Source organism: Armigeres subalbatus, chromosome 2 (genome assembly GCF_024139115.2).
Source record: "Armigeres subalbatus isolate Guangzhou_Male chromosome 2, GZ_Asu_2, whole genome shotgun sequence".
Classification (NCBI taxonomy): Eukaryota; Metazoa; Arthropoda; class Insecta; order Diptera; family Culicidae; genus Armigeres; species Armigeres subalbatus.
This window is the reverse complement of record NC_085140.1, coordinates 150,255,173-150,281,290: the sequence shown is the minus strand read 5'-3', so window position 1 is coordinate 150,281,290 and position 26,118 is coordinate 150,255,173. Positions and strand designations below refer to the sequence as shown.

The window sequence follows — 26,118 nt, the reverse complement described above, 5'->3', positions numbered from 1 at the left end:
CAGAAAATTATTCCGTATAGTACTAAGTCTGGGACGTATCTAGATAAGTATCGGCGAAACTATCTTTTCCAACGAACTTAAGTAATAGCGTTCTGGTGGACATATTGAACACAGCAAAAGTTCTGGTGAGCAATTCACTTATCATTCTGCGTTCATTTAAGTTCGGCTCTTTGGGTGCATAACGATGGTTTGATGGAATACATTGATGATGTTTGTTACAGACTTTATGTGGCAATGAGCTGTGGCCTCAGACAAATTGCCTCATTGATAATGCAATTTCCAATCCCCTAATTATTGATGAAATACTCAGTAAATATCCACGCGGACATATATTCATAGTTGAGCCTAGCATATATTTGCCATTTAACAAAAATCTAAATTGCATGTAATGTCACGAAATACACTTAGAAGTCAAAGATTTGATCGCAGGAAGACGCTATGGAACATGATGTATTCTAATCGATACGTATAAAAAGGTTACCAAGAGTCTCATTTATAGATAATTTTGGGTCCATATTAGAACAAGAACAAGTCAGCCCGATTATTTTCACGGAACATAAAATCTCATGAAGTGCGACTTAGAAGTTTTCCACTTGTCATGGGATTCCCGGTATATAGGTGTTAGTCAGTTAAAAGTGAGTAACGATTCTGGTATTTGGTGTTGCATTCTATCGGAAAGATTGGAGCTTGATATTGATATCATGCAAATTGATTTATTTTTGTATAATGTCTTGCACTATGGCAATGTGAAATGCCAGCTCAGAAGCAGCAAAATTCACGTCATTCTATCGCGGGTCGATCTATCCATTGATTTTTAATATTACAGTACTTGAAATTAAATTTTTTACTTGATAGTATTTCTCGTTTCTCTACTAATTGTAGGATTTATCGCAGCACAATCTACTCTATGAGAACAAATTTATTCCGCATCTTTTGATTCTCTCACGACCGGCTGCTGGCGTGCCATAACGCAGGCTCATTTTCACAGCCAGTTCAACGTGCTCATGTTCGTTCACATTATTTTGTTTTTGGCTGAATGCCTCCGTCTTTGATATAAACGTGTGATCAGTCGTTTCGTTGTGCAGTAGCGGACGTATAGTAAGCGAAATGTAGTTTACATTTCACTATCAATTCCAAACAGTATGTCCCAACAATCCGGCTGGAAGGCAGGCACACGTCCGATGTAAGTTGAGAATTCATTGACACAAGGCACTCGATGAACATACCTAAGGCACAAGATTCCGAATCTCTCGGTAAACACTATTTTGGTGCATATTCTCGATAGTGATTGTGGTTAACCAACTCGTTTCGAGCTAGTGATGATTGCTTTGATGAGCCTGGCTGTTGTAGCAACAAAAACAAGTTTTGACGGCTTGTTCGTTATCTTGAAGGGGTATCTAAACAAGCACGTGCTTGCGGTAAGGCGCAGAAAACGGCGCATCTTGATTGCGATCGATGAATGTTGGTAACCATCTATTAACTATCCTAACGATAGCATGATCGATCATGCTCTAAGCTAGCGGTATCGCAGTAGGTATTATTTAATTGTCTTATAGCAATGTTTGCCTATGTTCAGACTTCACCCTCTTGAGAATTTGGTTTTGATGTTCTGTTACCGGTCCTTATACTGCCAGAGTTGATTCTAAGTCATTCGTCACTTCTATAGGAAATACAAATGCACAACAACGAAGGTTTCGGAGATAGGTATAAACAACGTAGTCGCTGAAGTCAATTTCATCGTTATTTATATGAATCGTGCACTTATGAATTATAGTCAGCAGAAATCCCGAATCGCTTCATGAATGCGAAAGTCAAGACTGTTTTACAAAGCATCTTTAACGTAGTTATACTTATTTTTAAATAGCGTGATGTATAACATATAATTTATACAATTTTCAAATAATAATGGAAATATTTTTTTTAGATATCATCATATTAATAGATGATGTCGAATCCATCACAATATTATGGAATGGCGAAACATTCCTCTGACCTCAAATGGTCTACAGCAACAGCAGAGTCACCACCCGCCAATGTTCACAACAGCAGGGGATGCCTTCTACAGCAGTTATCCCTGCAAAACATGTTTGAACGGTCCACCACAGCCAACCACAGGGATGCCTGGGGATTTCACGAATATGGCCCTCAACAACACCGCTCCAAGTTCCTACCTGCAAATGGACCGCCATGGTGCAGAAACCACTCTTATACTCGGATTGCCGCAGCCGAATAATCGAGTAGCGAACCTGGTTTCGAGCATAGCAGTGCTAATCATCTGTAGAACGTCATCATGCACTAGTTAATAACGATTCCTGGCGTCGCAGTTGCCACCGTCAATGAACAATCGACCAGCTGCCTCGTCAAGGCTCTAGTCAAACAGCCAGATCTGTATTCCTGTAACTATAATCACATTATGAGTTCTAATAACAATTGGACGAGGGGGATCGCAACGAGCACCGACAAACACACCTCCCAAGACGGCATCAGGTCTTCAACTCCACTAAATGCATCCCTTTACGTTAGGAATGGTACACCCATAACAGGCCGTCAGTACTATAACAGCTAGTATGCAAATTTAAGCGTCATCCGACCTCATCTGCCCAACAACAAGATGAATCGAGTTAATGGCCTGGGACTCCCCAACCTCCCACATCACCGGCAGCTATCCAAATCAAAGTCAAACGCCAAGCACCGCCCTTATAAACAGCCAACGTTCCACAAACCACAAATAGGTATACCACCACTATCTTGACAGGCATATTCCGCTCCACCACTAATCAATCACAGGGGACGACCCATAAAATAACCACGTACCCTGATTTACAAATGCCTCCCAAACTCAACCGCAGCAAACCTGCCTCCTTGCGAGAAATCCGGGTAAACTTATCCAGGCGTGCGTCAACGTGTATGGTTGGCCTTCTACTTCTGCAATCAGCAAGAGACCTCTAACATCCCTGCAGAATATGCCTCAATACCGCGCCCCCAACGGACCAGCAGCTACTATCCAAATCACCAACAACAGCAGCAGCAGCACACCACCAATGCCGCAGCAGTTCCAGCAACCCCATCACAACATGTCATCTTCCACATCACATCATCATCACCACCAAGCAACGACTCAGTGTCAGTTCAGCAGCAGCAACATCAACAACCATATGGTGCCAACTACCAGCAGCAGCACAGCAGCAAACTGACCGCAATACAACAACGTGGTCAGGAGGTGTTCAATCGCTTTGGGGTAACAACACGTAGACCTACTCCGAACGACACATCCTGCTCAAGTGAAAAAGTTCGACTCTCCACCTATTCACCTGAATCACTCCGTTCAGGAGGCGTCAACTGAATCCAAGTATGTTTACCTTGATCATTGGTTGAAGCCCGACTAGCACCGATGGATTTCTTCATTTAGTATTTTTCGGTTACTCTCACGAAGTTACGCCGGGAAATCGAAATCAGTTGCTCAGAAATTGCGACTTCGCTGGGTGTGCTGATACACCATTTAGGATCAGATGTAAGCTTGAAACATGTATTCATTGTTTTTAAAAATAATAACCGTTTTTGTTTTTTACAGAATCTATCAGTGTTTCTCTGCAGTACAATAGTGCGATGCCGGGCTTGTCGAACCTACATCAACCTCGTTCGTGTTTCTGTCGACAGTAAAAATGGAAGTGTAATTCAGTGTCGAATCACGACATGTAAGTATTGTTTGTGAGTGCTTTCGGAATTAAGATGTATAAATCAAATGAGTCATGAAGACTGCTCTTTAAATCATAAGGACAGTAACTTTTTCTGCCCGATGAGAGTAGATTGACGGCACTAAAAGTTGGGAAACTACATGGAGAGGTTCTTGAACTGTAATACCTAGTGGGAAACTAAGAACTTGTAGATCGCGCCTACGATCATTCTCATTCCGCGTCATGTTTAATGATTTTTCTAAAATCCGGCTCTTACCTTACGCGTGTTCGTCGACTGGCTGGCGGATCCACCTGCTACACGTTGTCTATTAGCACCCGGTTGTACATACAGGTCCAAGCGTTGCCGTTATAGAGATCTTGAGGGAACGTCCGTCGGTAGCGTGCGTGAGTTCTGCCGAACGATTTTTAAACCTGAATCGATTCTGAAGCTAATTCTTAAGACATTCACAAGAATGGAAATACCGCTTGGCCTTCCAGCTGGCACTGTTAAACGCGTTTTTGATGTCATTTCAGTTACTACGATTAGAACCGGTTGTCGCGAACTCTTCCTCTTGGACGCTTTCTCGAAACATCTCACTGACTCAGCCCACCGTCGTTCCTACTTTTCGAATCCGAACATGGCCAAACCTGGCGAGTTCGACAACACAACCCACAGCGACGACCAACAGCAACAGCAACCATCCTGTAGCACCAGAATACGCGTGCATGGATAACAACGACAGGATGAGTTTTAGCACAACAGGGACGATTTCCAGGTATCAGTTCTTTGATTCGCGATTCAATAAATACACTGAATAGCGGCACCTCCTCGTATCGAGTTTATTCGAACGATAACGAAAACTATTTATTGAAGCGAAACTATCTCCGCTCTATCTACCTACATCATTTCTGCTCCATATTGTGTGAGTACGGCATGATACCGATCAGATAAATCGGAGATAAGAACAAAATATAAAATCTAGATCCCGACTCTCTCGAGTGTCCTTGGCTCATAAAGTATTGAGAGATACATTTGGAGTGCAATTTTATGTTGTCAGTAATAGGGTTCTAAATTCAAATGTAATAATTCATATGACACTAATTCAAATTCTAATATTGAAAAACCATCGCCAACATATCGGGCCCCCGTTGAAAAGTACACTTTCAACAAATACCAAACGTTTCTATGCTGAATGGGTGGTAGCTTCCTGGGGATGTATCGATGGGAGCGGACAGACTTCGGTGATTGCGTGATATGTGCATGGGCAGTACGAACATACTACCCGGACACGTCCGTCCATACCAGGGGACTGTTGAACCCGACCGAGGTTCCATCTCATTGGCGAGAACATTATCGTCCTTAAACAGCACAAGCGTTCAACCTCGACATCCGGATGGATTGTTTGGCCACTTTACAGTCCTGGAGTTGGGCCACGTAATCCTCGAGCAGCGCCGTACTGAACCTCTTTTGCATTTTGTTAACCCATCACGATACAGGTGATACTTGAAGGTCTTTGCAGGAAGCCTCCCAAGGCCCCCAAGTGAGGCGAATAGGCTGGATGGGGAAATGGAAGGTAATTCCGTTTTCTGCCAAGAAGTTTTAGCCAGTCCAAGCAGTTTGTGCATTGCGTCGAACTGGTTTCAGTTTTTCCTCCAGTATACAGTTTGCTCCGACAAACGTACGCGCATAGTCACCAGTAAATATCGGATACGACCGACGACGAGACGTTTTAGCACGTTGATGAATGCGTTGGACGTCAGATTGTACACCATATCGATGTGTACACCGCTTTCGACGACATACGCACGAAAATGGCGTATCACCGACGGACCGCGACGATTCGGAAACAGGAAACGGAAATGGCCTGTCGTCGACGCCACTGCGGGCAAACGCGCGCGACGGCAGTACGATGACTGGTAGTGGTCGCCGTTGCGGCCAATGCGCTGGGGACTGCGTCGAGCATGTGATACACTCGAACAACTATCTTCGCGGGTCACGACCTCGTATTGGCCAATAAGCGCTGCCGCAGTGTCGACAGAAGAAGTTGTGGACCTGCATACGCTTATTCGTAAATAGGTGCTTCTCGACAAGGATTGTGGTGTGCCTTTGGGGGGCAGCACTGGTGGTTTATTTTGTGTCGAACGGAATTGAGCTGTTATAGTCGACCGGTGATTCAAACAACCCATCTGCGTCCACGAACGGGTGTAGTGATTTCAATTGGAACTTGAATGAAAAACTTTTGCTACAAGCACCCTTGTGCTTCTTAAACTCGATTTCTTGCGAAAATAGATCCATTACGTTTGCTTGATTGGGAGTTTTAAAAGATTAGTTAGCTCGGTCGCTGAAAATTGGACCCGGTTGCCGAATTTGAGGTGGCTTGGAACGGCAATTTTTGTAGAATCGCAGTAACCGAAACGCAACCTTGCGTTGTAATGGGAGAGCGATGAGGTGTTGTTCGATAAAGCTCGATTGTAGCATGATTGGTGGTGACTACAACAGTATTACGACCGGCGAGATTCGCTTAGAATCCTAAATGAGTGATTACTTTGATGCAATTCTCCAGCTAAGTTTGAATCTTGCCGTGGTAGGGTGGCCCATGCCACCAGAGAGAGTCGCTTTTGGGAAGGAGCAATTTCCTCGAAATTTTAGTCTGAGGTGTTCACGTGAACATGACGCCATATTCCCATTGTCAACGATTATTTCTGCAACCGATTTGACACGAAAACTTTCCAGGATGTGAAGATGAAGAATCCAGGGAGCATCGATTGATGAGATGTTCAAAACGTGACCAGGAAAGATAGTTTGATCGAATCTAATATAAATTCTGCCAGTTGCGCGCAACACTGCAGGCGCATAACCTCGAGGCGTGGATCGATAGCATTGCAGAAGTGTTTGATCTCGACTTGACCATACTAGTTGCAACATTGTTTCCATTCAGCTGATGGTTTTGCGACCACAGCATCCATACGCATTGTCAGATGCGTCCGAAAAACATGGAATCGAGATTCGATAATTATCGTACGAGAATTCGCCGGGAATCAAGTTCAAGAGAGGCTTTTATTTCGAAGTGAAAAGTCTGTCCGCAATTTAGGTGATTCTCCGGCAACGCATCATTCCAAGGTGAACTTTTCCGACCACAACGCGAAGAAAGATTTTTACAACGATAGTGCCTCCAGGCCCATCGGATCGAATGGGCGAGACACTTCCGCGAAAGACTGAAGTTTGGTGATTGGTCTCGACGAAGAAGACGGGACGTTAGCTGAAACTCATCTGCTTTGGATGCCAAGAAGACTGAGCGCTTACCGAACTTGGTTGGTTTATTTCAAGCACTGCCTCCAGAATCTAAGTGATTCCGGAATGTAGAAAATAGCGAACTATTACTGCAATCATTTCGATTTTAAAGCCCCTGACTGAAGAGCTCAATTCGCTGGAGAGTTTGTATCCACTGACGCTGTTCATCATCATGTCCTCGAAAATACGTCACGTAGAACATTTTGTTGACTGTTGAGCTTCAGCGGATGCCTTTCACTCATCTTCCGCTATTGTTGAGGACACGTTGCAAGGTACGGTGCCGGTGCGGCTACCATACGTCACCGTTTTTAAACGATAGGTTTTTCAATTCATCAGGATGGATTTTCCGCAGACGGGATCAGCTGAGCAAGTTAATCATCAGGGGTGAATCCATTTGCCGATACATTTTCGGCATCTGCCCACCGCATACCGAGGAACACGAAAATTGATGAGAGTAGAGACGAGCGGTGATTGAACAGTGGGCAATGAGTAGCAGAGACTCATTCAACGAATATTGTTGCTGCCCCTACACGAGGCATCAAACACTACCGTGTTTGGTGGTTGTGCTGCGTCCTGATCGCATGATAGGAAGATAGAAGTGTGGGTATTGTTGGAGGAATTCGGCTCGTTTCCTCCATATTGCTCCAACGATAAATAGCTCATCCATAAACTTTGGAATACTCTGCGGGGTTATGGCTGGCGATAGCTTTCTCGAGTCGTCTGAGAATCTGCGTTCAGCTGATTTTGAACGACTTCCTCCCAACGTGTCAACACTTTCCACCGAATCGGCAAACGAATCCTAACCGACCATCAGAGGCTCTGGAATGTGTCTTCAAAATGATTCTGATGTAAAGCTCCTCAACGATAACGCTCGTCTGCTTCCTCAACTTCTCCACTCCAAACTGGACTCACTCGGACTCATGTTGTCGATCGAAGTTATTTACACACAACGGTATGGAGACAGTTTCTGCTCAGCTTCACCACAACGACATATCCGAAAACTGTTTACGTAGCACTGAGTAAACCCAGCTTAGCGAAGATTTGTCGTTCTCAAAATTGAGAAGAAGTTTTGACACAATGATGAGGTCCACGTCAGCAGGCGACATTGAATTAGGATCAGCAAGCGGAAGGTGGCGTGGAATGACCCATTTCGAGATATCCACCGTTGTGGTGGGCATTCTGGTTAGATGTGAACATATCAGAAATTGCCATAGTGTTGTGTACGATCAGATCAATGTTAGACAGTGATATTGGTTTGAGTTTCACGCTTGTTTGACTATTGGTGTAATACCGTACACTTGATTTTTTGCCATGACTGCGTTTCCGAACAGAGTCGTTGAGCGAGAGAATTCTAAGGTCAAAATTTGGCTTCAGGAAGCACAATCCAGAAAGACGCGAGCGAGAATATAACTGCCATGACCGTGTTTTGCTGACGGTGGCATAAGTGAACCGATGACTGCGTTTCTGAAAACGAGATTGATTGGAGTTACTGTTGGCAATTCATCCTAGCTGCGAGGGAGCTTTAGGGCGACTGACGGTACAACTAGCGGAACTGATGACAGAAACGGACGATAACGAATCGATTGATCAGCCTCATTACCGACGGGCAGATACCGCATCAGGTAACCCAGCCGCTGACGTTGATCGTGCAGTACACGACACCGACGACGCGATTCGACAACCGATGCCGATCGTGAGGATTTATTGATCATTGATCCTACCAGTGCCGCTAGGACTTCCATCTGGATTTCTGTACTAGTATTTGGATTCAAATGCAAGAGTATGGTGGCGTTTGTTGTCTGTCCGACACGAACCGCAGAACAGTTCTTCATCAGTGTGATGATTTTAGGCAGTTGCAAACACAACCTTGCCTTTTGCCAACTCAAGCGCTTTTGTGGTGTTGTTCCAAAATCGTCACACAAAGCGAGATAGCAGACTTTTGCAGAGAACGTACATTTCGATGTGCTATCATTGTTGGCAGAGGGTACGAGGAGGCTTTGAACGGTACATTTGACATGTGCTTTGGTTCGGTTCTACAGCAGCAGGGTTGGGAGTGGAGCGTAATAGATTGCAAGGAACGCGCGACCGTTTCTAACTAAAGGCAATTAGATTGGCTACACCGGCACATATCATCTGCTAATTGGTTTTCCCACTCCTTTTGTCGACGGACTGAGCTATACGAGCAACTCAGCAAAAATTCAGTGCTCCGGGATCCTCCAACTATTTATACACGCCAATGTGTTTATCGAATCCATCAGCGAGATTGCATAAAGCCGCTCGATGATTCCCTAGAACCATGGGTGGACATTGAATCGAAAATGTTGTTTAATTAGCAGGTTCTGGCTGTCAAAACGCTTCTTCTGGCAAGTCCGCGATAGCATAATTCGCTGCTGAGACTGCAAGGTGATTGCACGGTTTTCACCAAGCATCGCCTTCAAACAGTTTTGCAGTACTGAAATTTCGTACTGCCGAAAGTTCATTTGTATGGATGAGAGTGAAAACGATCGATGAAAATTCATCCACTCATCATAATCGTCACTGAAATCTGGATTTTCTAGTTCAGGGAGAGCGGAACAGAAGTGAAGCGCTATGAGGTGGCAGCACCAGGGGAGTGAGGAGGTCGATCAGTTTTCATCGGCAATCTAAGTTTGTTTGATAAAGAACCCTTAGTTCAAAATACCGGGTTTCAAATGAATGCGTTCGTCAGCTAAATCTTCCGTGGAGATCTTCCTCAACTCTATTTCGGATTGACTTCTTTGAATTTCTCCCACAGACTATCTAATTTTTCAAGTTCCTAGATTAGGAAAATCGATGATCAAATATAGTATTACACAATTCTAATTAATTTTGCGGAACTATGATATTGTTTTCTCTTCAAGTGACCTTTTTGGATTCTTTGTGTGTCTCAATCACCATCACTCCTGTGCCTTTACAATGGGCGGCAATTGCAATAAAAACCAGAGATCGATGTATTGTCAGACAAAAGTTGAAAAATGTCACTCACCTTTGTTTCCGCTAGCGTTACCTGGGTCAACTTGACCTGCGCACCTTGATCGCGAATGTCCGATTGGTCGAGCAATTCGTCATAACGTCCATGGTCGAAAGAAGCTGCTGATGCAGCGAGGAATCCAATGATGATCTGCAGGTAGTTGAATAGCGGCGAAATCCTGCCAAGGACCACTATTGTTCGGCGAGTAGACCCGCGCTAACCTAGTCCAGTCAATGAAACGATGAAAGGGACCTGCAGGTCCGGTTTGCACTAGAAATATCCAAACCTGGCGACCCAGCATCTTGATCGCATTGTTAATGTCAGCATCTTCAAAATAGGCAGAATTGGTTTCTTGCAGTTCAACCGGAATGTGATTCCGGACGATGTCACTGTTGGAGCAAAACTTGTGGACTCCAAATCCGCCACGATGAAGAATCTCCGTCGTATTTGCTCCGGTGAGAAAATCGTCAATGTAGCTGTTTTCCTCGATTCCAACTGGTATTACATATGCTTCATCTTTCGTCAACTGCATCAAGACACCGTGCCAGGAAGGGTGGCGCTAGCACAATCCTACGTTACAGTTGCCAATTCAACACTCCAATTTCGTTTTTCGTAACAGCCGGTTGACTACAGTTGGTATTTTCTGAGTCGTTTTCGTGAATATGCACCTGGGTACATCTTTGGAATATCTGCTGTTAGCACAACTGGATAACAGAAGAATCGATAGAAGAAAGTATCAGTCCAATTTTGATTGGACCACCCCAAACGTCGTTTAAGGAAACACCAGAAGGGTTTTTGCTGACATCAAATAGCTTCACGCTTTTTTTGGTGGTGCCAGTTCTATGTATACAGCATGGTAGGGAACAGTAGCAATGGTCTGGTTCGTCGAAACCTTCCACTGTGCCCCAAGTCTGATGTTCTTCATGAATCCGGTATCGAACGTGCTTCGTTCAGTTGTAAGGGGAAGCGATTGTCTGCTTTCTATGAGTCTGAATTGACTCCGCGGACTATATCTTGTTTACTTCGACCTGGCAGCAAGTACCCTACAAGTGTCAAACGAATATTGGTGATGAAACAACAGACAAATTGATGATAAATGACCATGTGAAGCTTGTTGAAGCACTACTTGGCAAAGATTTTTAAATTACTACAAGCTAGCCTAGCGTTCTAGTACTTATGCCTAGCTATTAATTGGCTTCGGAAAATATTCTGCTGAGAACTGTGACAATTAAACAGTTCCATTGGCATCTGGATCTCCTGAGGTTCGTGGAATTTCGACGACCGCAAGTGCTGCGTTAGGAGAATGCACCTGATCCGGACTGTCCCCTTTATCATGAGGAAGATTTGGTTATTTTAACCACCGAACAGAATGGCGTTAAATGAATTAACGCGAGACTGATTACTAGTGCAAATGGATTCATCCTAACTCGGCTACAGCGTTTGAGATCCATGATCGGTGTTGATGCTTGTCTCATTCAGGTTCCAATTGTCTGGCTAGCGTTTCGAGATCAATTGAATCCGACCACGAGTCCAGAAGCGCAGGCACGGGCAGGTCTTGTTTCTGATCTGAACACTATCACTTTGCGGAAGAAGAAACTGTTCTCTAAAATAAGGATGATAAGTTCACAAATCCAGTACGCTGCAAGTGATTTTTGTTTTTCAGGTGCCGCTCGGCTGGACTATCTGACTCTTAGTCGTAGCTTAATTTTTCTTCATGGAGAAGATTTATGACTGCCCTTGCAGCTCTTCGACTAATTGCAATTGCAGTCAACGGTACGATGGCCACAAGCAAGCAATTGGCTATTAGAACCGGCTTGCCTCACCATGGCTGTGATTACTGAACACTCAGCTTCTTGAGACTGCACTTGTAGATGGATGTCACCACTTACAACGATGGACAGTTCCTTTGCACAAAACACAAAATGGCCTCACAAAATTCTCGCTTGCATTGTCTTCTGTCCAAGTATTCTCCATTGTTTAGTGGTACTCACTTCTCGTTCAGCACTTACCTGGGTCATCTTCTGCAAAATACGGACACGTTCTCGTAGGTAGTCGATCATCTGTGTGCAGGTGGCAGTTCTTCTTGGGACAGCTGGGACCTCACAGCTTCCAAGCTATCCTTGTCCAACCGTTTTGCGATCACATTAACTAGGATCATCTCAGCTAATCCATCCACGGGTAACTCGTGATTCTTAAGCGCCTTGGCATGTTTGGTGCAAGTATCAATAAGCTTGCGCAATTCTTCACCACTTTCATGTGTAATACTCGTCTAGCAAGGCGTCGATGTGCGTATTCATTATGAGCCGTTCGTCTACGTACTATCTTGGAAGACCATTTCCAAGCAGCAGATAGTCGTTATTATTGATGCTATCTTGATCAATTCTTACCAGCGCTTCTCGACTAAAGCGTTCTTCAGATGGTAAAGTTTGATAGCCGAGTACTCTGGATATTCTCACTGATGATTTGGAACATACACTTAAAAGAGTACCAATTTTCCAGATTGTCATCGAACGTTGGTAATGAGACATGCAGGTGGGGGCATCAGGTTAACTATCGCGGTTGGTGGGCGGATTGAACGTGGGTGTCATTGCATTCAACTTACCTTCTCTTTGCTTTTCATTTTGTTATCAGCGACTGGATGCTTCGCACATCGGCTGGTCATATCTTCTCTGATTGGATATTAGCCTGAATTCTTCTCGCTGGTCTCGAGGCACAAATATCACAAATCTCAAGTATGACTTTTCAGTTCTTCGTAGAAAGCGTCGAAGATTTTCCAGCTGCGGTTGCTGTGTATACTCTCTTTCCTGGTTTCTTCATGCTTCTAATCCGCAACAATCTCTTGCCCTTAGACAAATTCTTGTCGATCAATCGCCTTCTCAATAGTTTCGCTATCGCCTTCTTCTCCTGTACCTTAGCTTTCATCAACTTCTGCACTTCGATTGGACTCAAGTTCCTTGCACTTCAACAAGTTATAAGATCAAACTCTTCGGATTTTGCTTCGACTTTCACTTTCCGGTGTCTCGCCGTCCCTCATTGACACAAACCACTTTTCGGATAACGTGATCGTATGATCGAAACTTTTCAACCAGTGAATTCAATCTGTTTCTTCACTGAGTGTCATGAAAACGTTTAACATGTTTCTTTGGTTGGTGTGTATCGAACGATCCAACACGTTCGCGACCACGCTTACTCAACTGTACGTCGCGTCGATTGGCAGAATGCTGGATTTCCACAATGGAATCCACGAATATTGTCATGACTACAGGATATCATCGAAACCAACAATCATCAAATAATCCTTGCGTCAGTTGAATGGACCAAATGTTCGAAAATTAGATCAGTTAGGTTCGGAATTCAATTGGGTTTAGTTTCGAATAAAATCCGCGTGTGTTTCATTTCCGATGCTTCCATTCAAGGCTTCTAAAATGGCGGTGAAAAGTTTCCTCGCCGCTCTTGCCGAGGAGAGCAATTTGTGATCGCTGTTGAACAGCGATATGAAACCAGTACGCTCAGGCTGTGTTATCATTCCCTTCTTCTTCACAAACACAATAACGCCCTCCACGAAGGCATGGGGAAGATTGCCGTTGGTGCCCCATTTAGAAGCATGCTCAACTCTCCACGGTGGTGACGTCATGCATCCGGAGATAAAATTCTCGTGGTATCCATCAGCGGCACTGGGGATCGTTTGTGCCCTCGCTTAAATTTTCAAAGGACCTAAATAACATTTTCGCGGAATTACTTTGAAACCCAATCGTATCCACCGACTTTTGATTGCAGTACTGCGACATCATTGGTGATCAACTAAAACGTCCCACTTCATGCGAGAACTGTCGCCTCGCCTGCTTCTTTTGTTCTTTTGCTCTTGATGCTGAAAGGTCACCACCGGCTCGTTATTTCACCTGTTGCCAGATGATCAGCATTGCGATACCATGGGTGCCTGTAAACTAGAAACTAGATTGTCCATCGATTGTCCAACAAATCATGCGTTTGTTTTTATCCGTATGTACCAAGTAGTCGCGGGATATTGATAAAAAATGGAATCCTAAGTGCGTTATCTTAGCTTTTATGTTTGAGGTTAGAAACATCACGGTATTCATTTTCAAATTACTCTTTATATTTCAAACAGTACCAGAGGGTTCAATATGGTCCGTTACAAAAACTTATGGAATCCGACGCGGCGTACAGAAATTAAGTCCAGCACGATTGAGTTCATCGCTCCCTTCCGGAATATATGAGTATAGATATCTTGATTCGTACTCAACTCCTTTACCAATTTACAATTCTGCAATTGTTAAAACAGCTCCGACCTCCTCGGTAACGATTTTCTTCCTGGATGTTTGTGGCTCAACCAAACCGGCTACTTACACCGTCTACCCCGCTTTTGTGATCGCCCAGCTGGACGATCTACCGGGCGACACTTGCGGAGCAGGTTGGTTTCGTTGCCTACAACAGTGCGATCACTTCTACAACAACATTGCAGGGTTACAATCAACCGCACGAGGTGACCGTCCTGGACATGGAAGGTTGGTTCAATGGAAATTCGAATTAAAGGGAAATGAGACTGAATGTTTTTCTTACAGATACTTCAGATGTGTTCTACCGGCATGTCGATAACCTGTTGGTCAATTTGAAGGAGTGCAAGGAACTGATCAAGGATCTGTTGACCCAGCTGCCCAAGCGATTCGAGCATGCTCACGACACGAACAATGCCGCTGGGAGCTACACTGCAAGATTGCATTGAAACTGATGGTAAGCGTTGGTCGTCATTATGTTAATGATTGGAAATTCAATTCTACAGCCTAATTGTGATTTCATTCAGGCGCCTGCACATTGAATCGAGTTATTATTCATTGTTTGCAGAATTTGGACCAGGTGCACTGCAATCGCGGTAGTTTACAATACTTTATTGCTGAAATTTATAACATCTTTTAAACTGTTTAGCAGAGATCCCAATCGATCATCAAGGACGTGGCACATCTGGAGATTCCAACAACTGGATTTCTAAGCGATTAGCTCTGGATTGTTCTGCGCAACGAATTTATGATGATCTGTTCTTGTTAAATAGTCGAAGGTACTGTGATGTAGCTACAATTTGTAATTCTTCGCGTAACTTAAGCTTTGATTCTGCAATTAAACTTTTGATTCGTAATTTCCAGCTGGAATGATAAATTTAGCGGTGAATGCATGCATCATATATACCGCTGTTCAGTGCGTCGAAACCGCAGCTTGTGAAAACTCTGCAGAAATGTTTTGGGCGTTATCTGACTCGAAGATTGGTTTTCGAAGCTGTAATGCGAGTACGCTTGTACTCGAGGACTAACGATTCATACATTCCTGGAAACTTCTTTGTGCAGTCAACGGATCTGCTTTCGCTTCCGAATGTGAATCGGATGCTGGATTTGGTATGCGAGTAAGATGCAAAAGTAATAGCTGGTCGCGTGCGAAATCATGCTAACCATTTTACTCCCCGTAGATAACCTGCGAGAGCTTGGCCGGTAAAATCGGTGATATGCTTCAAGCAGCTACTGTACACAATGTAGTAAAACCGAAAAGGCGGATTCGTGTCCACGCTGTGCATCCGTGGCGTCGAGTCTATCGGAAGTTATGTACTCAGCGGATTCGCAGTGCATCGTCGGTTTGTTGGCCAAAATGGCCGTGGATCGTTCGCTGACCTCCAGTCTGTCCGATGCCAGAATGCGCTTCATCAACGCAACCGTCGACATCTTCCAGTGCGTTAAAATTTAAAATCTGCCGCAAAACTCCGGTTCGATTGGCGGCACCGGAGAACCTCGCGCCCTGCCACTGTACATCTTAGCGCTTATAGAAACACGTATGTTACATCCTTTTTGGCGATATCGGAATCTATATTCCTTACATTAAATGTTGTAGGCTGCATTTCCGGGTAGGTACAAGTACCCGGCTGGACGATCAGGTGTTCGCGATGAGTGAAATGAAAACGATGCCACTGGATCAACTCATTTTCAGTACATTTATCCGGACTTCACAGGCTTGACAGTTTTTTGTTCCAAGTGCAACGCAAGAGGGAGCAGATGGCGAACATCCTTGATGGAACCTCCCGGTTACAATTGACTGCTGAAGTAGGGTTTAAGCTTGTTTTAGTTTCTTGGCGTTTTGTCATATGTTCTATTGTTTTTCTAGATTCGACTCGCGATCTATGTTTTACGTTCTTAATTCACTTATTCATCTACGTAGGATGCAATGTACAGCCGTCTATTCTGAATGATGTTCTCGGTATGTGGCCGAAGAGGTTTATTGCGTTTCAATTTGTATTCAAGCATTTACTCGTTGTAGGGTAGACAACACCGATTCCTGACTTCTGTATCGAACTACCAAGCAGAAAACACCCGCCAGTGAGGCATTGTTTGCATTTATCGATGCTATCAATGAGGAGAAACCGTATTCTTCTTATGTGCAGGTCATCAGGTATGTCCAACAATAATATATATGTGACAGTATTTGAAATTCTTGGAACCATCTATGATCTATTGAAGAAGAACAAAAGTTCCGAATTATGATTTATAATATTCCGGGGAAGAAAAGCCTGTTTATAATGACCAATGTTCCTTAGGGATCTGATTGATGTTAAATGTAGCGGTTCAAAATATTGTACCGCGCATATTTAATAAAATCTACTCATCTGCTTATTTTCCGAAGCAACCAAAAATAAGCGCCAGATAGTCGCCTAAGAAAAACATACCTGCATCAAAAAAGCTACTTTGATAATTTGACCGCCACGTGGTGGTTTGTAGCGGTGATTGCTTTGATAGCACGTGCTATTTGTAATGCGAATAAATATTTCAGATCTGTGGAAGCTCTGAAAAATGATCACAAAAGTTTTCATTTTGTTGCAAGGCACAATATTTTAAAACCGTTTCAATACAAAATATTAGTTCATATAAAAAAACTTATATACATATTTATACATTTTCTAATATTCAACAGGGACAACAGTCAATTCCGAGCGTACTTCGTCGAGAAGTTTGCCGACGACAGGAATCAGAGTTCGCTATCGTACTACGAGTTCTTGCGGCACCTGAGAACCCAGAGTAGAAATGAATACGGAATGAATGTATATTTAGTAGTTAGCAGAAATTGAATATAGGTTGAGTGGAGAGATTTTTAATAGGCAATAGGTATAAATAAGGTCACACAAACTCACATACACATGTACACATGCAATAACAACAACACAATGTAGCAAATCTGTCACTTAAAAGAAACGGCCCGAGCGATGATTTTATCGGCAAGCAGACTTGAGACATGAAGATGTGAATTATGTAAAATAAAAATTAGAACATACCTATAGCGAGAGTAATTAGAAATAAATCTAAGCCTTCATCAATGGTTGCAAATGTAAAGTGAAACAATAAAATAATATATGTTAATTATAAAAAAAAATATCGTAGAGTAATCGAAGGCAATTAAACACACTGAATTTCGACGACTGCAAACACGTTCACTTTCTGCGTTTGCACGATGCTTCCTTAAATTGGTAACGCGAGAAATAATTAATAATAAACTTGCAAAGATGTATCCCCAAGATGAGAACAACTATAAATATATAATAGATTCATTTTGATAAAAACAAAATGCGCTTCCGGTAACATTTCCTACCCTAATTAGACTCCGTTGTTCAAGTAACGAATTTCTACGAATTAAAAAAAACAACTCTGACTCATTGTCAACCTAATGCATCCGATAGCATAATTGCGACTGTCCTAATAATAGAAGCGCATGGGTAGATGTTGAAGAGCAGTTGCTTTTTCATAGCACCGAGTGAACATGGCGCATCGATAGTTGTGGCTTCACCAATAGAAGGCATTTTAAACATAATTGTTTCAACCATTGCTTATTATTTCTATAAGCGCAAGTTAGTTCTGTAACATATTCTGTGCTTTATGTAGGTATATTTTTTGTATTAGAATGTAGAACAAATCAATTATTGTTTACGCAAAGTCGTCATTGAATATAAGATGTGAAAGTGAAGTTAGAGGCAAATGTGGAAAGGCCATGGGCAAAGAGGACTGGATATAATTATTATTTCCGTTTATTTTTATTTAATTTGTATGGATTTTTTGTTGCGACATTTTGTGTCCGCGCTTTAATGGTAAGTCTGCGTTTACCTACTAGAAATGCCGTTTCTTTGTTTCAAACCCTGTAAGAATTTATTTCTGCGAAATTTCGGTTGGTAATGGACAGTAACGAGAGAATCAAAATAAACTTGAAGTATTTCGGTGTATGCATGATGTGATGGTACATAATCAAATCTTATGATATGAGTTATCAATAAATAATGAAAACTGTATGAACAGGGACATTAGATTTATGTCCTGTTTGATGACAAATCCTTTTGCTTTAGACCAGGTGCGGCCAGTTATATAGCCTAACGAATGTTTGGCCCGAATATGTCACTACCACGAACGCCAGTACCCCGAATATTCTACTACCCCGAATAGCCACTGCGGAATACTTACTTCACTGAAAGGCCATCACCACGGAAACCATACTCGTGATACGAAAGATTATTTAAGTTTTGGCGGAATGGATTTACTTGTCTGAAGACGAGTTTGTACAATCATTTAATTCCACCGCTTTACGGCGTTCAGGGCGTGACGACAAGAGGCGAGTATGTGAATCATTGCTCCGCCCCAGTACCCCGAATACTTGGAACCTGAATACCATTGCGAAGGCCAATACGAATGGATACTACCCCGGAATCCATACCACGAGGGGCGGTATCGTTATCGGTGAAGACAGAAGTGCTTCGAAATGCACGCGACGAGAGGCATCCGTAGGATATCAGGTTAATACAATGGTCAAATGGCAGCGATGCGTGGGACTGGGCTACCACTAAGGGTAGATGGACATAGGTTTGTTCTGGAGATAGGTACGTGGGTCAAAAGGCGCTGCGAAATCTTTTCCACCCTGACCCAGGTCCCTTACAGTACATGGTTGCTTCAGACATTTTCTGCAGTTCGGACACTCAGCCCCTCGTCTCAGGCTACATAGAAGGTGGCGTGGACTCGAATGGCTAGTTCAGGCGCAAATAAGAGGTGGTCAAGGGTTCAGTCGGCTTCATGGGTCATACCGATGCCCTGGTCGAACTCGATTCTTTTATCGAACAAGTGGCCGCGCGAAGAACAACATGGAATCGTCGCTTTCGCGGCGTCGGTCAGCCAGGCAGGTTCCGTGCCGGGGACGGAAAGGGTCTCGTCAAGGCTACCAGGGCAGGCGTAGGCGCTGCGTCAGCAAGTCCCCTATGTGTGCTGGCGAATAGGCCCTATCGCAGAAGGTCGATTTGGGGTTGCGCAGCATCATCATTCTTGATACCAGTCGTGTAGAGGGAAGCAGGCGCGACGTCGACCGCTACCTTCCGAGGACATGGGGCGTGGTAGGGTACCTGGAAGCCGATAGCAATGCGCTGGCACGATACAATGGTGTTCTTCTAAAAAGAAGCGAGTCCACGATGTTTCGAAGCTGCAAGAACACGCAGCTAATCTCGAGGGTGCGTTATGCACTAAGCCCCCTTTGAAGCATTACTTTCTGGTTGTACCGAAGGACGATGGGCTTAGCGGCAATGAAACGTAGTTTTAGCGGGTCAGGGGATGCAGTTCTGCCTCCCTCGTTTGCTGGTGGAGGTGGCTCCTCCCACTGGACAACCCAGGATGTCTGAGCAGATTCCCCCCTCCATGGCAAGGAAGTAAAAAATACTCACTCCATTCTTACTCACTCACTCACTTTACTCACTCCTCCTCTTACTCCTCCAATCAGACTAACTCACTCACTCATTGAATCGTAGATTCTAAGAATTTGATCACGCTTCATCCAGGCGAGTGCTTTTACTATAGCGACCGAACAACTTCAATGTGTTGACCGCAGTTGGATCACTCTCCACGAATCCAAATTTCAAAGTACAGCAACAGTTCGCTAACTGGGCGCGTTTTAACTGGACTGTTTTTAACTGGGCGTTCGCTAACTGGGCCAAAGCCCAGTTAAAAGCAATTATCCGTCAAAAAACAACAACAAACACTCAGTGACGGGGACTCTGAATGGTATATTCTTTAAAGCTTCATGTAAAACACGATCACAACAATGCATCGCGAATTCCCTCGTCAGCCCAGTTAAAAAGCGGCGTTCGTTAACTGGGCTGGTGTTTTAGCCCAGTTAGCGAACGGATGCTGTACTCACGTTTTCAAGGGCACACCACTCGATACGGAAGTTACGCACAACTGTCATTTCTATTTTTTTCACGCATGCTGCGACGCAACAAGCTGAAAATAAAAGTGACGATTATGCCATTCGAGGATGCGCCCATAACCGCATTTAAATTGCAGTTGACCTCCTCAATCATCAAATCTGAAACACATATACAAGTTGGCGGTCGTACCGCTCGCGGAAAAGTGGATGCTTAGTTCTATACTGCGTTGAAACAGTTTCCAGGTGAAGGGCAAACTATTGTGGGTTCATATAAATTCTATGAATAAGCAAGGGGACATACCCTAAGCTCGTACTTACCTACCTGCACCAGATTTGGCTACAGCGTCGAGCACACCTATACTGGCGTATTGTAGAGCTCTCTATAATCGGTCTTGAGCGATATTCCTCTATAGTTTTTCGAACGTTTAGGTCCACATTGCGCCACACACCATTTTCTAGTTTCCATCCGAGTATTTTACGCAGCACTTTTCGCTCAAAAACCTCAAGCTCACCAGTCACTTCTTTTAACGTCCATACTTCCTTGTCATGTAGGGCCACTGATAGAATTAGAGTTTTGTATGGACAAATTTCGTTTCCGTCTGCATGTTGCGGGACCCTAAGCTGGTTCGTTTCCGTAAAAAGGCCATATTCACCCAGCAACAATACGTCTTTTCACTTCACGGGAAACGTCATTGTGTCTATGACACAAGCGTTCCGGTAGCAGAATTCTTCAAGCGTCAAACACATCCCCATCGAACACTACCTCAGCACCCACACCACTAGGTCTTCCTCTATCTGTACCTGCCACCATGTATTTTGTCTTGGTAGACTTAATGATTAAGGCTATCCTCGGCGCCTCCCTCTTAAGTGGGACAAAAGCCATCCCTGCTGTTCTGCCATCGATTCAATAGAGGTCGATGTCGTCCATAAGCCAAAGGCATAACCGACCGTGTGATAATAGTGCCGTTCCTTTGCACGCCAGATATCCCTAATAAGCGCCCTCGAGTACAATGTTGAACAATAAATTCGAAAGTGCATCACCCTGCTTCAATCCATCTGGGTCACAAACAGGGTTGACGTTGTCTACATTCCGAATACTTGATTTCCGAGCCATCCAGCGTTACACGTTTCGCCGGAAAACTATGTTCCGGGTCATTATCTGCCACAAGTCCATTATGATTTAGATGATTGTCGGCATTCCGGTATCGTGCTGAATAAATCGAGGCCGCTCTAGTCTGCCAGTTAAGAGAAGTTACTCTGAGATAACGTAATGGATCTGTAGTTTTATATGTCTTTTCAAAATTAAAGATTTCTTTAACTGCAGGAGCGTTTGGCTCACGAATCAATACTTTACATTTGTTTCATTTTAGTTCTAATCCAACGCAACCAAGAGTTACTCTTTCAGCATGACTAAACTTTTTACAACATCCTCGACGTTTGGCCATAAATCAAATCGTCAGCAAATGCCAGGATAAACTGGTGGTGATAAATTCAATCAATATTTAAAATTGGTCACTGATCTCATCAGCTACAGCTAACACTGCCTCTAACAGTAAATTTGAAGATAAATGGAGTCGAGACAACGTTGTTTAATGCTCGTTTCCTCTCACTGGGCGGGATAGTTGGCGTTGCCACAAGACTTGCTGTAGATCGTTTCGGAAGCATCCAATAATACTGATTTATAAAAAGTGGTACACCTTTGCCTGAAAAGAAATCAGATTGTACAAGTTTGAAAAGTAATCGTGCATATAGTTTACTACTATATTTACTACTATAACCTTAACATATGTCTCCATCTTTTCGTAGACTTTTTTTAACTTCTTTTAACCACCAACGCATACATCGTGGGTGCTGTCAATAAAAGCAAGAAAACTCTATCAATGCCTTCTTGAGTGTTCAGCGACATAATTGAGAGGTTCCTCGACCCAAAATTCTCTTGTAAGACTCGTTAAAATTAACGTGGTCAGCACCGATCGTTCCGGCAAGAATGCTGCCTGGTGTAATCTGTACTTACTTTACTTATGGATCTGCCACACACTCCGGTGAATGCAAAGGTCGACTTGAAAGGTCTCCATCCTGAGCGTTGCCCGGCAATCGCTTTAACCTGTGCCAGGTTAGATTTCAGTCGACTTCTTTTATTTCTTTATTGAAACTTCGCCGCCATGAGCCTCTGGTCTGCCTCTGCTGCGATGTCCCGCTGGGTTCCAGTCTAATGCTTGTTTACAGATTTCGTTTCCGTCCCTACAGCAGAGTGTAGGCCAGCCCGCCCGATCCCGAATTTCTGTTGCTATCGGCCTCTGGTGAAGGCAACGACGATGGAGCTCGTTGTTAGAGATCCGGTGTAGAGGCCATCAGGCCCGAAATTATATACACGGGCATCTGTTGATGAACACCTGCAGCCGTTGGAGTGTTCTCCACTGATACACCATGTTTCGCTAATGTAACAGCACAGATTTCACGTTAGAGTTGAAAATTCACCGTATTTTGGTGCGTTCTTTCTTGATCCGTGCGCCTATGTCGATCTTGGTACCGCCAACCGTCTGACGCCATTTGGCTGCCAGATTTTGGAAGCTTTCAACATTCTCCACTGGTTGCCCGGCTGCTGGCGAAACTGGAAGGAGTCACCGTGTTTACATCCAACGATTTGGTTTGTTGACGCTGATGACTAAACCTGCCGGAGGAGCGCTCGGCAAGGTCGATGACCTCTGCATATCAGAGCGCCGTTGCGCGAGGAGTGCAACGTCATCGCCAATTCGAAGTCGTGTAGGTTATGGGCTGCCTGTAACAGCCCGCGATTATTACGCGTAGTCAATGAATATTTCCAAGTGAACTCTTGGATTGTTGGCTGCTCCAGAATGATGCGGAGCGTGACAATATGGTCCACACAGGATCTTCGACACGGAATCCGGCTTGCTGCCGCCGGAAGTCGCATCGATCTTCTCCTGAATCCGGGCTAGGATAATTTTGCACAGAACTTTGAGAACGGTACGTAACGCAATGCCTCGCCGGTTATCGCATACAATTAGGTCACCCTTGCAGGCACCTTCTAAGATACCGCATCCAGTCGACCGGGAAAAGTTGCGGTGTCCAGATTTTACCAGAAATAAACGATGCAGTAGTTGAGCGGATGTCATAGGGTCAACTTTGAAACAACTCGGCTGATATGCGGTCGACCCCTGGGAACTTTATTCAGTTCATGCTTTGGATGGCTGTTTGAATCTCTAGCAGTGATGGAGCTTCATTGATGACGCGTGTTATACGTCGGATCTGACGAATCATGCCGAGGAGGTGATAGCCTGGCGCTGGCACTTGAAAAAGTTGTTCGAAGTGCTCGAACCAGCGTTCCAGCTGGTCAGTTGGTAGTCAATAACTGATCATTCGCGTCTTTCCACGAGCATCGTTGCATTCATCTTCGCCCGCTTAAGCGTCGTGAGATATCGTAAGAGGAGGCGAATGTTCCCGATGCGGGCGGCTCTCTCTCCTTCGTCGGCCAGAGAGTCTGCCCACGCTCGCTTGTCCGTCGACATGAGCGTTTTACTTCCTACTCAAAGAGTCGCGTATCGTTGACGGGCTAAGACTTTGGCTCCTCTAGTTTCGATCGCTCTATCCCGGCTTTAACTTCTCTTCGCTCTCTCTTCCTCAGGTCTCATCGGTGATCCATTGTTGTTTTCTCTGGGTGCGTGAATTCGCCCAGAATTGTTCTCGCTGTGGTGACGATGTAGGCATTCTTGATGGCGGTCTGTTGTTCACGCTGCCACCTTCCGGAATATCGTCAGCACGCGTCTCCAGTTTTTCAACGAGGACCGTTTCACCGTGGCATCTTCCAGTCGGCGTGTGTTGAATCGTCGTCAACTCTTTTCCTCCGCCGGCAGATTCGTGCAATCGCAGAGGCGTATTTCGCCGATGAGGGAGGTGATGATCAGACGCGATATCAGCGCCGCGTTTTATTCGGCCATCAAAGAGGGGCTCCGTTTCCATTTCCGGCTGATGCAGATGTGGTCGATTTGATTTTCTGTAAAGCCGTCGCAGGAACCCCACCTGACCTTGTGAACCGGTCGATGAGGGAAGAGCGATCCCCGATCACCATGTCGTTATTACACCACAAAATTCTGCGAAGCAGCTCTCCGTTTTCAACTCATTTCTCCGAGACCATGGCGTCCCGCAAGTAATGCGCTCATATGGTTCGAGTTATCGAGATCCGATCTTCGCATTGAAGTCGCCCAAACAGATCTTGATATCCCCTTTGAATTCTATCTTCGACGGCATTGAGTTGACTGTAGAAGTTCTTTGTCTTTACAGATCCCGTCGGCATCGGTTGGCGCATAACATAGGATTATAGTAAGGTTTCGGACCCGTGTTCTAAATCTGGCAAGATTATCCCTTTCCTTATAAGGTTCCCCACTTCATGGCTGAAGTGTGCCTGAGCGCTTAGTAGAAGCAAATCCGTGTTGCCGGGGGCGTGTTCACCTCGTGAAGCAGGTATAGCAGAACTTGTCCCGACGGCGTTCTGTGTTCACCAAAGATTTGGCCAACGGACTTATCAGTCCCAGGATCTCAACTTCATGCGGCGTGCCTCATTGTAAGTGTATAATTACCCTGCTGAGCTATGGTTAAACGTTCCATATTCCTATTCGTGTCCGTTGTTTCGCGCTAAAGTCGTCGCGCCGTAAATCGGTCCGTATTTTTTTTCATTATCGGATTCTCGAACAAATTGATGTTTTTTCGGGTTGTTGAATCCACCGGGATGGGGCTGCCATCTTGAGGTACGCTGCCGAGAATAACGTTTCATACTCAACCGCTGGATGCCAGAACAGACGCTGTTGGAGCCGCACCTCCTTGGTGAACAGACGCTCGATCAGTCAGGTCATGGTCAATCAGTGTAATCCTATTGGTCCAACTATTTCCATCAGCTTTTCCAGAATCCGTGGCTTGCTTCACTTTTGGAATTGGCACCTGAATTACTCCGGCAATTCCTCCGGCAATACATTCTCATTCCAGACCTTCACCATCAGCTTATGAAGATCCTGAAGAGTCTGAGCGTCTCTGTACTTGAAAAACTCAAGATACAATCCATCGATGCCGGTGTTTTTCCATTTTTCATTTTTCTTATTATTGCCTCAACTTCCTACAAAGTTGGTGGAGCAAAAGAACAGTGAACCCTTGCTCTGGTAACAAGTCTGGAATTTGTGGACAAATTTGGATTCTGTGCTCTGTAAAGCTGAATTTCGGCTCCTCACTTTGGGAATAAAGTTTGAATTTTGTAGAATGGGCCTTGCAGAATGCATATGGTTGGTTGGATGACATTTGCGCATTGATTTGTTGTGAAAATGGATTTTTTGGCTTACCAACAGAAGCCAATTCTGTAAATACGTACTTTTTGTGAATTAAATTCGGTTTTTCCCAACAAATGAACGTGCCAAAATGTAATCTAACTTCCACATGCATTCTAAAGTATTCTAAAATTCAAACTTTATTCTAAGTGAGAGCCGAAATTCAGCTTTGCAGAACATAGAAATCAAATTTCTATGAAAATACGTACTTTTGTGAATTCAGTCCGTTTTCACAACAATTCAACGAGCCAAATGAAATCCAACTTAACCCACATGCATTCTAGAGGCCCATTCTACAAAATTCAAACATTATTCTTAAGATGAGGCCGAAATTCAGCTTTGCAGAGGAAGAAACCAAGTTCTTTGAAAATACGTACTTTTTGTGAATTGATTTCCGTTTTATATAAATGTGGTACTTAAAATCAAACAAAGCTTGCATCATGCGCCATGCCATAGGCCATCTATTCTACGATATTCAAACCTAATTCTCATAGTGAGAAGCCAAAATTGAACTTTTTCAGACCAGAGAAACCAAATTTCTTTGAAAATACGTACTTTTTGTAAGAAATAAATTCCGTTTTCACAACAAATGAACAAGCAATACGTAACTTCTAG

General features: G+C 44.1%; 1 protein-coding gene and 1 pseudogene across 3 annotated transcripts in view; one reads left to right on the top strand and one right to left on the bottom strand.

Annotated features, from left to right (window-relative positions):
• LOC134211015 (protein transport protein Sec24A) overlaps nucleotides 1-26,118 on the bottom strand; it is a 118,958-nt gene that overhangs the window by 68,092 nt on the left and 24,748 nt on the right. The gene's annotated exons all lie outside the window — the stretch shown is intronic.
• LOC134209300 (protein transport protein Sec24B-like) lies at nucleotides 1,968-17,072 on the top strand (annotated as a pseudogene).